Here is a 12506-nt window from a genome sequence, read left to right as displayed (position 1 = left end):
TATATTTGGGTGCTACCACGTTTGGAGCAGAAATGTTTACAGCTGTTAGGTCTTCTTGGTGGATAGACCCCTTAATTATGATATAATGCCCTTCTTCATCTCTTGTTACAGTCTTTATTTTGAACTGTAGATTGTCTGTTATAAGTATGGCTACTCTGGCTTTCTTTTGTTGACCATTAGCATGATCGATGGTTCTCCATCCCCTTACTTTCAGTCTGAAGGTGTCTTTAGGTCTAAAGTGGGTCTCTTGTAAACAGCAGACAGATGGATCTTGTTTTCTTATCCATTCTGTTACCCTATGTCTTTTGATTGGAGCATTTGGTCCATTGACATTTAGAGTGAGTACTGAAAGATATGAGTTTATTGCCATTATGTTTCTTGTAGAGTTGGAGTTTCTGGTGGTGTTCTCTGGTCCTTTCTAGTTTTTGTTGCTTTTGGTCTTTTTTTTTTTTTCCATCTTTTCTCCCCTCAGAGAGTCCCCCTTAAAATTTCTTGCAGGGCTGGTTTAGTGGTCACGAATTCCTTTAATTTTTGTTTGTCTGGGAAACTTTTAATATCTCCTTCTATTTTGAATGGCAGCCTTGCTGTATAAAGAACTCATGGCTGCATATTTTTCTGATTCAGCACATCGAATATCTCCTGCCACTCCCTTCTGGCCTGCCAAGTTTCTGTGAATAGGTCTGCCACAAACTTGATCTGTCTTCCCTTGTAGGTTAAGAACTTTTTTCCCTTAGTGCTTTCATGATTCTTTCCTTGCCTGAGTATTTTGTGAATTTGACTATGATATGCCTTGTTGATGGTTGGATTTTGTTGAATCTTATGGGAGTCCTCTGTGCTTCCTGGATTTTGATGTCTGTGTCTTTCCCCAGGTTAGGAAAGTTTTCCACTATGATTTGCTCACATAATCCTTCTACCCCTTTTTCTCTCTCTTCATCTTCTGGGGTCCCTATGATTCTGATGTTGTTCCTTTTTAATGAGTCACTGATTTCTCTAATTCTTAAATTGTGCTCTTTTGCCTTAATCTCCCTCTTTTTTTCTGCTTCATTATTCTCCATAAGTTTGTCCTCCATATCACTGACTTACTGCTCTGCCTCATCCATCTTTGCCACCATGGCATCCATTCAAAATTGTAGCTCAGCTATAGTATTTTTTATTTCCTCCTGACTAGCTTTTACTTCTTTTATCTACACAGAGAGGGATTCTAATCTATTTTCAACCCCAGCTAGTATTCTTATTATCGTGATTCTAAATTCTAGTTCAGACATCTTGCTTGTATCTGGGTTGATTAAGTCCCTGACTGTCATTTCTTCCAGATCTTTCTTATGGGGTGAATTCCTTCATTTCATCATTTTGAAGGAAGAAAAGGAATTAATAAGGTAAAAAAAATTTAATTAAAAAATTAAAAACAACACACACACACACACACACACACACACACACAAATCAAATAGATGATGCTAGATCCTAGATGTGTTTTGGTCTGGTTATTGAAAGGAGCTTGATAGATTAGAGAAAAAAGGGGGGAGGGGAAAAAAGAAAAAAAGGAAAACGTTTGAAAATTTGAGAAAATGAATACAATGAAATAGAATAAAATGAAATGATGGAAGTAAAACAGAATTTGAAAAATGTACAAAAAAGTAAAAAATATAGTAGAAAAATATTTTTAATAAAAATTGAAAATAAAAATAAATTTTTTGTCTTTCTGTATTCAAGAAAAAGAAAAGAAATGACAAAGAAAAAAGATAGAAAGAAAATTGAATAGATGGACCAGCAAACAGACTGAATTACAATTGAAATTACATCGTTTTCCCCTAGAAGTCAAACTATTAAGTACTTTATAGTTCGTAAACTAAGCAGGCAGAGAGACCTGTGGTGTTCCTGAAGAGCGAGGTTGGCCCAGTTGGGCAGGGCTTAGTGTAACAACTCCGTTATCCACTAGATGGCGCTGCTAGCCTACTGGGGTGGAGTGTTGTGGCGCTCTTAGGTGCGTATGTGCATGTGCGGGAATGGTGAAAATGGCGTCACCCAGCTACCTGGTCTCTAGTATCGAATTCTGTTCTCCCAGATCAGTAATTGAGCACCTGTCCTTTGTCTCTGGCTTCTGTCCACTCCCTGCTTTTACACTGTGACCAAGCCGTCAGGTTGCCAGGCGGCACCTACCTCCTGAGTTTTATCTCAGATGCAGCTATTTTCCCTGACCCCTCACTTCTGAGGGACCGCGGCTCTGACCTGTTCGCCCCTCTGCAGGAGGGTCTCACCGAGCAATGGCCAGGTGCTGGCCACACCAAGGAACGTTCACAGGACTGTGGTGCTGCCGATGCCCAGAGACTGTGGCTGGGTGCCAGACCGTCCCAGAAAAAGTTCACGTGATCTTGTAGCATCAGCGTTTCAGGGACTATGGAAAATCACAACACACATCTGGCACCAGGCTTCACCCCCAGCAACCTTGTTCCAGCACCAGCGAATGTGGCCGTTCTCTGGGGTCTGAGGGGACCAGGTGGCTTTAACAGTCTCTACCAAATGTCCTTCCAGCAGTGGAACTGCTTTTCCCTGTGTGGCCAGAGAACCTCCCAGACCTCACTCTGCTCCTGGGGATTTGCCCTTCCCACCAGAGCACCACCAGGTATTGAGCTGTGGAGTTGCAGACTCTGCGCTCCCCCAGTTTACAGTCTTAATGGAATTTAAACCCTCTCCTTTCTCCTTTCTCCCTCTTTAGTTCAGTTCTGTGGCTGTTTCGACTTTTCAACATTCTCTCTAGCTGCTTTTCGGTGGTTGGGGGGGTGTTTTTCCCATATTCTCCCCATCTCTGTCCTCTCTCTGCATGGAAAAACAGCCCCCTGCCCTCCATGGCTTCTCTCTTCCCCAGTTCACCTCTCTGCACCGTGTACCTGCTGAGTTCTGTGGTCAGGTTGTGCAGATTGTTGTATTAAGCCTCAAATCAGTTTTTTAGGTGTGCAGACTGGTTTAGTGTTGGTCTGGCTGTATTTCATGGATGCGAAACCAAGAAAGCATTTTTTAAGATGTATTTTCTTGCATCCAAGCACAGCTTCTGCTAGTCAAGGTACTATCACAGCTGTGGGGAATTTTTTTAAGCGTATGTATGTATGTATGTATGTATTTAAGCAACCTCTATCCCCAACATGGGGCTCGAACTCACAACCTCAAGATCAAGAGTCACATGCTCTTCTGACTGAGCCAGCCAGGCACCCCAAAGCTGTAGAGAATTAAAGTGTGTAGACGCTTCTTTTTTTCTCACCCAGAATAGCTCAGAGCCAGCACACTCCTCTATTGACTTACACAATTTGGATGAGCCAAGCACAAAAGGGAAGACATTGCTAAGTTTGGCTCAGATGACTAGGGAAATTCTGAGATCAGAACATGAGCTATTTCTGACTTTTAGGTCCGAACCCGGACCTCTACTTTTAGGGGATTGTTTTGTACATTCTCATGAGTAATAACAGCAACTACCACGTTTCAGTGACTGGGCACCAGGAGACCCCTCACTTTGTAGATGGGGAAACAGGTTCGGGGAGGATAAGGTCCCTACCACTAGTGAGTGATGGGAGGCTGGGATTCCAGTCCAGTCTCTACACTTTTCTCTTTCTTTCTTTCTTTCTTTCTTTCTTTCTTTCTTTCTTTCAAGTTTATTTACTTATTTTGAGAGACAAGGCACATACATGTGTGTAAGAGTGGGGAGAGGCAAAGAGAAGGAGAGAGAGAGAATCCCCAGCAGGCTCCACACTGACAGTGCAGTGCCTGACGCAGGGCTTGAATCCACAAACCACAAGATCATGACCTGAGCCGAAGTCAGATGTTTAACTGACTGGGCCACCCAGATGCCCCCACCCTTTACTCTTTTAAATAAAAAGGACACTTCTCCAGGTGTCCCCCTGACTCTGTACTTTTCAACCAACCCATGTACCTCCTGTAAAGTACCCCAGCAACCAAGGATGGCAGAACCTCTAAGGGGGCACCACGTGTTCCAGACCTGCTTATGTCCTACCTATCCCAGTTCTGATCCTGTTTGCTTCTGACTCTCGACTATTTTCTTTATTGAAAGAGAAGGAGCGGGGTGCCTGGTGGTTCAGTCAGTTGGGCATGGGACTCTTGATTTCAGCTCAGAGTTTGTAGGATCGAGCCCCACATCAGGCTCTGAGCTGGCAGCATGGAGCCTACTTGGAATTCTCTCTCCCTCTCTCTCTCTCTGCTCTTACCCCACTTGCTGTCTATCTCTCTCTCTCTCAAAATAAGTAAGTAAACATTAAAAAAAAAAGCCCTTTTCTCTGACTGTGGCTTGCCCTTCATTGTCATTTGAAATTTCTTCATGAGAAGCAGACCCAGTGAAAGTCTTTTACAAGCTGAATCCTGAGTCTTAAGCAAGTGGGTAACTCAGTTATCTAAAATGCTTGAAGGTGTAGCAAAAATCATCCTGGGAGGCCTAAAGTATGTCCCACCTCAGGGGCTCGGGACTGGGAAATCACACGACCTGTGTGAAGACCCTCCGACCTTCAGTGGAAAAGGTACATTGCCGGGGCACTTGGGTGGCTCAGTTGGTTAAGTGTCTGACTTGATTTCAGCTCAGGTCATGATCTCACGGTTTGTGGAATCGAGCACCACATTGGGCTCTGTGTTGACAGTTCAGAACCTGCTTGGGATTCTCTCCCTCTCTCTCTGCCCCTCCTTGGCTCTTTCTTTCAAAACTCAATAAATACACATGAAACAAAAAGGTATAGTGCACAATTTGTGTATCGGCTCCTCAACACCCTTCTCCCTTCCACCTTTCACAATATCCAGGATTTCTTTTAGGGATGCACCCTCTACTCTCAGTCTTGTGGTTTGAGTTGAGTTGACCCCACAGTCAGCTTCAGGGATAGGCTCTGATCAGTCCGAGCTAATCTGTATATGCTATTGACCCGGCCACCAAGGTGGATTCAGATGAAGCATTATCACCTAATTTGGGCAAACGATTTGTGAGATGCTTGTTCTCGGCTTTGGGGAAAGAAGCTTCTCTCTTCTGTGACAGTGAACAGAGACAGTCCCTCTGCCTCTGGATGGCATTGTGTGAGCATATGTCATGGTCGCTTTCTGCAGGCCATTTCTAGATGCAGAATATGGAGCTCATGAGTTGTGCAGAGGCTGACAAAGGAAAGGGCAGTGGGAAAGCTTCAGTGACCAGGAGGCATGAAGAGGTCTCCCCAGACCTGACTGGACAAGCACCCAGGCACTTTGGTCAGCCTTTATTACTCCCTAAGACCAGGTGGAATGTGGAGCACTGAGGGTTACAATTTGAAGTTGTTTCCACATTCCTAGAGGAGAGGGCTAATTATATTTTTAAATTTTTAATGGTTTTTTTAAATTCCTTTTTTAAAGCTTTATTACATTTTACTTTACTACTGTGTTGTTTTTTTTATTTTAGGTTTTTTAATGTTTATTTATTTTTGAGAGAGAGAGACAGAGCTCCAGGCTCCAGGCTCTAGGCTCTGAGCTGTCAGCACAGGGCCCGACATGGGGCCCGAACTCAAAAACCATGAGATCATGACCAGAGCCAAAGTCAGAGGCTTACCCGACTGAGCCACCCAGGCACCCCAAAGGCTAATTCTTTGTGGTGGCAAGAAGATGATACAATTTGCTGTGAAAATATACAGAATTTTTAAATACTTAAAGATTTTATTTTTTTAAGTTTATTTATTTATTTTGACAGAGAGAGGGAGAGAGAGACTGCCTGAGGGAGGGGCAGAGAGAGGAGGAGAGAGAATCCCAAGCCCCGATGTGGGGCTCCATCTCCTGAACCATGAGATCACGACCTGAGCCGAAATCAAGAGTCAGACTTTCAACCAACTGAGCCACCCAGGCACCCCTTTAAAAAGATTTTTTTTTTTTAATAAATAAATAAATAGGTCTCTGTCAGTGCAGAGCCCGCTTGGGATTGTCTCTCTCCTCTCTCTCTGCCCCTCCCCTGCTTGCTCTCTTTCTCAAAAATAAATAAATAAAAAAGTTTTTTCGATGTTTATTTACTTTTGACAGAGAGAAACAAACGCGAGCAGGGGAGGGGCAGACAGAGGCGGAGACACAGAATCCGAAGCAAGCTCCAGGGTCTGAGCTGTCAGCACAGAGCCTGACGTGGGGCTCAAACCCACAAACTGTGAGATCGTGACCTGAGCCAAAGTCGGATGATCAACCAACTGAGCAACCCCGGTGCCCCCCCCCCCCAAAAAGACAAGGCAAACACAAAGTCCCTACTTTCCGGGGCTTGCATTCTTGCCGGGGGGGAGAGAGGACTTGAACACAGTCTGATTTCAGGGAGTGACAGCTGGTTTATCCAGCTCTGATAAGCCACGTTGATGAAGTGGAGAATAGAATAATAGGACTGGGGCTGCCTCTAGGTGGTGGGTTAGGCCAGACCTTCTCTTCCCACCAGGATCTGAGGCCAGATAGTAGCAGCTTTGAGACAGGATCATTAAAAATTTGTAGGCACAGGGTTAAACTCCTATGGAGGGTGGGGAGCAGGAGCGGGTGCTGGGGGAGAGGGGTGGGTGGCAGCGGAATTCTCACCCCAGCTGCTGCCCAACTTGGTGGAGAGGAAGGTGTGGGCACAACTTGTTAATGAGTGTGGAGCTCAGGGCCTCTTACAGACAGCTTGCTCAGCGTGCCTGAATCAACCGTCTTGATTCCCCTTTCCCTCAAGCTACAAAGAACACCTAAAAAAGTCACAGGGCCAGCTCCTTTCTACCTCCCTGGAGAAGTCCGAAGAAGTTTCTTTAGGAGGCATCAGGAGGAGAGCTTGTTTTGAGTATCATCCCTGTGTTAATTACAATTCTCGTTCCCCAGGAATAGGACACAGAGGAACAGCTTCTGCTCTCTATTTATGCACAGTCCCACTGAAGGCACATTGCAATGTTTTTGCTTATAAAAAGTATCTTAATGATTCCTCCAATGTCTCAAAAGATGATGCAGCCAAAAGTTTGCAAGGTAATAAGCTTATTACACTCAAACCAATGACTCCCTTGTGACTGTTTTTCTAGAACTTTGCATTTAAATTCTACTCTTTTCCTCTGTTGGTCACAGCCTCTTTTTGGTTAGATATCATTTTGGAAAAGAGAATGGACCTTTAAGATTCAGTGACTTAGGGGCACCTGGATGGCTCAGTCGGTTAAGCATCCAGCTCTTGATTTCAGCTCAGGTCATGATCTCACGGTTTGTGGGATTAAGCCCTGAGTTGGGCTCCATGCTAACAGTGCAGAGCCTGCTAGGGATTCTCTCTCTCCCTTTCTCTCTCTGCCCCTTCCCCACTCTCTCTCTCTAAATAAATAAACTTAAAATTTTCTTTAAAAAATAAAAAATAAAAATAAAATATGGTTCCCCTTTAAGCATCTGGCTCTTGATTTCGGCTCAGGTCGTGATCTCACAGTCATGGGTTCAAGCCCTGTGTCTGGCTCTGTGAAGCCTGCTTAAGATTCTCTCTCTCTCTCACTTTCTCTGCCCCTCCCCTGCTTGTGCTTTCTCTCTCTCTCAAAATAAATAAACAAAACAAAAAAATATGATTCCCCTTTATAAAATGATCATCAATTGCTCCTGGTCATCTATAAGATCAATTTCAAACTCCTTAGCCCAGCTTTTGATGATCACTCCTAGTACAGTATGAACACAGACATCTGAACTCATGGTACACTTTGTCTCTCTTTTGGCATTTAGCCTAGAGTCTTCATTTGAGCTCTAATAAAGAAAACGAAGTACAGGGGCGCGTGGGTGGCTCAATTGGTTGAGCATCCAACTACAGCGCATATCATGATCTGGGGGTTCATGGGTTCAAGTCCCACATAGGGCTGGCTGCTGTCAGCGTGGAGCCTGCTTTGGATTCTCTGTCCCCCTCTCTCTCTGCCCCTCCTCCACTCGCACTCTCTGTCCCAAAAATAAACCTTTAAAAAAAAGAAAGAGAGAATGAACTACAGCTACCATTTGTGTAGAGGTGCCGGGTTCTCAGAGGACACCGCTTGCTGTGTTTCCTGTGATTCACGGTCGGAGTCTCAACTTTGAGTCCAGAACTCAGGAACGGCTTCAAACGGGTAAACGAGACACCAAAACAGTAATTTATAGTGGACAGTTAACAAATTCCTTGAAGGAGAGTCCCCAGGGAGAGTGTAACGATTCCTGGAAGGCTGCTTGAGCCAGATCGACCCTCAGTGACAAAGGTCATCAGGCCCAGACAGGGTGCCACCACCATCTTACTGCAGGGACAGACCTGCCAGGGACACTAACATGATCTGATTATCTGACTCTGCTTTGCTGAGTATAAATAAGACCCCTTCTTTAAACATTTTTTATAAAATTTATTTTGAGAGAGAGAGAGAGCTAAGGAGAGGAGGTGAGGGAGAGAGAAACAGAATCTTAAGCAGGCTCCACATTCAGTGCAGAGCCCAACTCAGAGCTTGATCCCTCGAACCGTGAGATCATGACCTGAGCCGAAATCAAGACTCAGACGCTCAACCAACTGAGCCACCCAGGTGCCCCTAAGACCCCGTCTTTAAACACAGCTATTCTTTAAGTAAGTCTCAGAATTGATTGGATTTCAATTTTGGCTAAACGCAGAGTTTCTAAGGACACACCTGACCTGTTGGGTTGGATGTTTGCAGATTTCCTCAGGCAGATGCCTCCTAAATGTCTGTAGTAACTAACCTATCCTCATGTGTTCTTCCAAGAATCAGTCTCTACTCTTGGGGTCTTGCCTCAAGTTTGGAGGGTAACTTACTTCACCTCCTTTTTACTGACCATATTGTGTTTGTTTCATATGCCTCCTGGACATGTAAGTTTCTGGAGGAAAGACTGTATGTAATCCTCCTACTACTCAAACTGTCTCCTTACCACGGCCTTAGTAAATCACACTTGTATTTTAACCTCTCTAGATGATTTGTGCAATTTTTAAAAGTTTATTTATTTATTTTTGAGAGAGAGAGAAATAGAGACAGAGCATGCACAAGTTGGGGAGGGATGGGAAGAGACGGAGAGAGAATCCCAAGCAGGCTTCTCAATAGTAGAGCAGAGCCGATACCAGGGCTTGATCCCATGAACCACGAGATCACGAGATCATGACCTAAGCCAAAATCAAAAGTCAGATGCTTAACAACTGAACCACCCAGGTACCCCGATTTGTGTAATTTTTAACTGCTTTACTGGGATATAATTCATTTAAACAGCCATACAATTCACCCACTTAAGGTATACAATTCAGTGGTTTTCACGATATTTACAAGGTTGTGCAGCCATTACACAATCTAATTCTAGAATTAGAATTCTCATGCCTCCCAAGAGAAACCCCTTATCTATTAACAGTCACTCCTTCACTTTCCCACCACTGTCCTCCCCAGTCCTTGGCAACAAATAATATATATTTTGTCTCTCTGGACTTATCTATTCTGAATAGCTCACATAATCACTAGGTCACAAAATATGTGGTTTGGGGGGACTGGCATCTTCCACTTAGCGTAATGTTTTTAAGTTTCATCCACGTGGTAACATGTATCAGTACTTTGCTCCTCTTTACAAGCGAATACTATTCTGTTGTATGGACGTACCACATTTTGTTTATCCAGTCATCCACTGACGGACATATGGGTTCACAGACATAACATAAATAGTGCTGCTGTGACCATGTGTGTACATGTCTATTTGACACTTGTCTTCAATTTCCTGGGAGCGGAACTGCTGGATCAAATGGCAACCCTGTGTTTAACTTTCGGAGGAACTGCCAAACTGTTTGCCAAAGCACCTGCACCATTTTAGATTTTCATCATCAATGTCCAAGGGTTCTAATTTCTCCACATCCTTTACTTATCACACTTGTCCTTATCCGCCTTTTTTTTTTTTAGTTTTTTTTTTTTTTAGTTTAGTTTATTTATTTTTGAGAGAGAGAGAGAGAGAGAGAGAGAGAGAGAGAGAGAGAATCCCAAGCAGGCTCCATGCTCAGCATGGAACCTGACACTGGACTCGATTCCACAATCATGACCTGAGCCGCAATCAAGAGTCAGATGCTTAACTGACTAAGCCAGCCAGGCAACCCATGCCTTTTTTTATTATAGCCACATCTCAATAGGCATAAAGTGGTATCTCATCATGGGCTTCATTTGTTGTTCTGTAATGACTAATGATGTTGAGTATCTTTTCATGAGCTTACTAGCAGTATGTGTAGCTTCTTTGGAGAAATATCTACTCAGATCCTTTGTTCACTTTTATTTATTCTGTTACTTAAACTTTAGTTAACATACCCTGCAGTATTGGTTTCAGGAGTAGAATTCAGTGATTCATCACTTCCATATGACACCCAGTGCTCATCACAACAAGTGTCCTCCTTAGTACTCATCACCCATCTAGCCCATCCCCCCCCCCCATCAACCCTCAGTTTGTTCTCTATCTTTAAGAGTCTCTTGTCGCTTGTTTCCCTCTCTCCTTTTTTTTCCCCCTTCCCATATGTTCATCTGGTTTTTTTTTTTCCCTTTAATTCCACTTAGGAGTGGGATCATATAGTATTTGTCTTTCTCTGACATATTTCACTTAGCATAATACACTCTAGCTCCATCCACATTGTTGCAAATGCAAGATTTCATTTTTTTTTCAGCTTATTTATTTATTTTGAGAGAGACAGAGAAAGCGAGAAGGGGAGAAGCAGAGGGAGAGACAGAATCCCAAGCAGGCTCCACACCATCAGCACAGAGCCCGGTGCAGCGTTGGAACCTGAGCCGAAATTACAAGTCGGATGCCCAACCAACTGAGCCACCCAGGTGCCCCAAGATTTCATTTTTTGATGGCTAAGTGATATTCCATTGTGTGTGTGTGTATGTAAAAATAAATAAAATAAAATAAAATAAAATAAAACTTTAAAAAAGGCAGATAAGAACAAGTGTGATAAGGAAAGGATATATATATATATATATATATATATATAGGTTCATGTATATATATGTATATATATATGTCGCATCTTCTTTATCCATTCGTCGGCTGATAGATGTGTGGACTCTCTCCATAGTTTGGCTATTGTTGATAATGCTGCTGTAAACATTGGGGTGCATGTACCTCTTTGAATCTGTATTTTTGTGTCCTTTGGGTGAATACCTAGTAGTGCAATTGGTGGGCTGTAGGGTAGTTCTATTTTTAACTTCTTGGGGAACCTCCATACTGTTCTCCAGAGTCTTTGTACATTTTTTTTTTAAGTGGTGGGGAGAAGGAGCAGAGGGCGAAGGAGAGAATCTTAAGCTGAGCTTGAAGCCCAACTGGGGCTTCGATCCCATGACCCTGGAATCATGACCTGAGTCAAAATCAAGAGTCCAGTGCTCAACTGATGGAGCCACCCAGGCATCCTGCCTGCTTTTAAATTAGGTTATTTACCAGAGCATCTGGCTGGTTCAGTCAGTAGAACATGCAACTCTTGATCTCAGGGTGGTGAGGTCAAGCCCCACATTGTGCACAGAACTTACTTAAAAAATACATAAGTAAATAAAGTTGTTTACCTTTTTATTGTTAAGAGTTCTTTGTGTATTCTGCATACTAGTCGCTTATCAGATACGAGATTTGTAAATATTTTCTTTCATTCTCTAGGTTGTCTTTTCACTTTCTTTTTTTAATCACACTGTCATAAATATATGTACATGTGTAAAAGATGTTTCTAAGAGTGCTTATATTTCATTGTTGTCCTTCGGTGCACAAAGTTGTTAAATTTTGGTGAAGTCCAGTTTCTCTATCTTGTATTTTGTTGTGTGCTTTTAGTGTCATATCACAAAAACCTTTGCCACAAAAGAAGTTGTCCTTTGTTTTCATCTAGGTCTTTTATAGTTTTAGCTCTTGATTTTTATGTATGGAGTGAGGTTGGGGTCTCACTTCACTCTTTTGCATGTGGATATACAGTTGTCCTAGCACAATTTGCTGAAGAGACTATTCTATCCACATGTGTTACAACAATTGTTTCATATCCTTAGCACCTTTGTCTTAGCATTTTTGTCAAAAAGTCAATTGACCACAAGTGTATGAGTTTATATATGGATTCTATCATTTATTTCATCGATATATATGTCTATCCTTATGCCAGTCCCATGTTGTCTTTTTTTTTTTTCAGATTTAAAAAAAAATTTAAGTAATGTTTACACCCAACATGGGGCTCAAACTTACAACCCCGAGATCAAGAGTCACATGATCTACTGACTGAGTCAGCCAGGTACCCCCCAGGTGTCTTATTTTGTAATAACTTTTGTTAGAAGTTTTGTAATAACCTTTGAAATCAGCAAGTGTGGAGGGGCGCCTGGGTGGCGCAGTCGGTTAAGCGTCCGACTTCAGCCAGGTCACGATCTCGCGGTCCGTTGAGTTCGAGCACCGCGTCAGGCTCTGGGCTGATGGCTCAGAGCCTGGAGCCTGTTTCCGATTCTGTGTCTCCCTCTCTCTCTGCCCCTCCCCCGTTCATGCTCTGTCTCTGTCCCAAAAATAAATAAACGTTGAAAAAAAAAATTAAAAAAAAAAAGAAA

Source organism: Acinonyx jubatus, chromosome A1, assembly GCF_027475565.1.
Source record: "Acinonyx jubatus isolate Ajub_Pintada_27869175 chromosome A1, VMU_Ajub_asm_v1.0, whole genome shotgun sequence".
Classification (NCBI taxonomy): Eukaryota; Metazoa; Chordata; class Mammalia; order Carnivora; family Felidae; genus Acinonyx; species Acinonyx jubatus.
The sequence above is the reverse complement of the archived record's forward strand: the minus strand, read 5'-3'. Positions refer to the sequence as shown.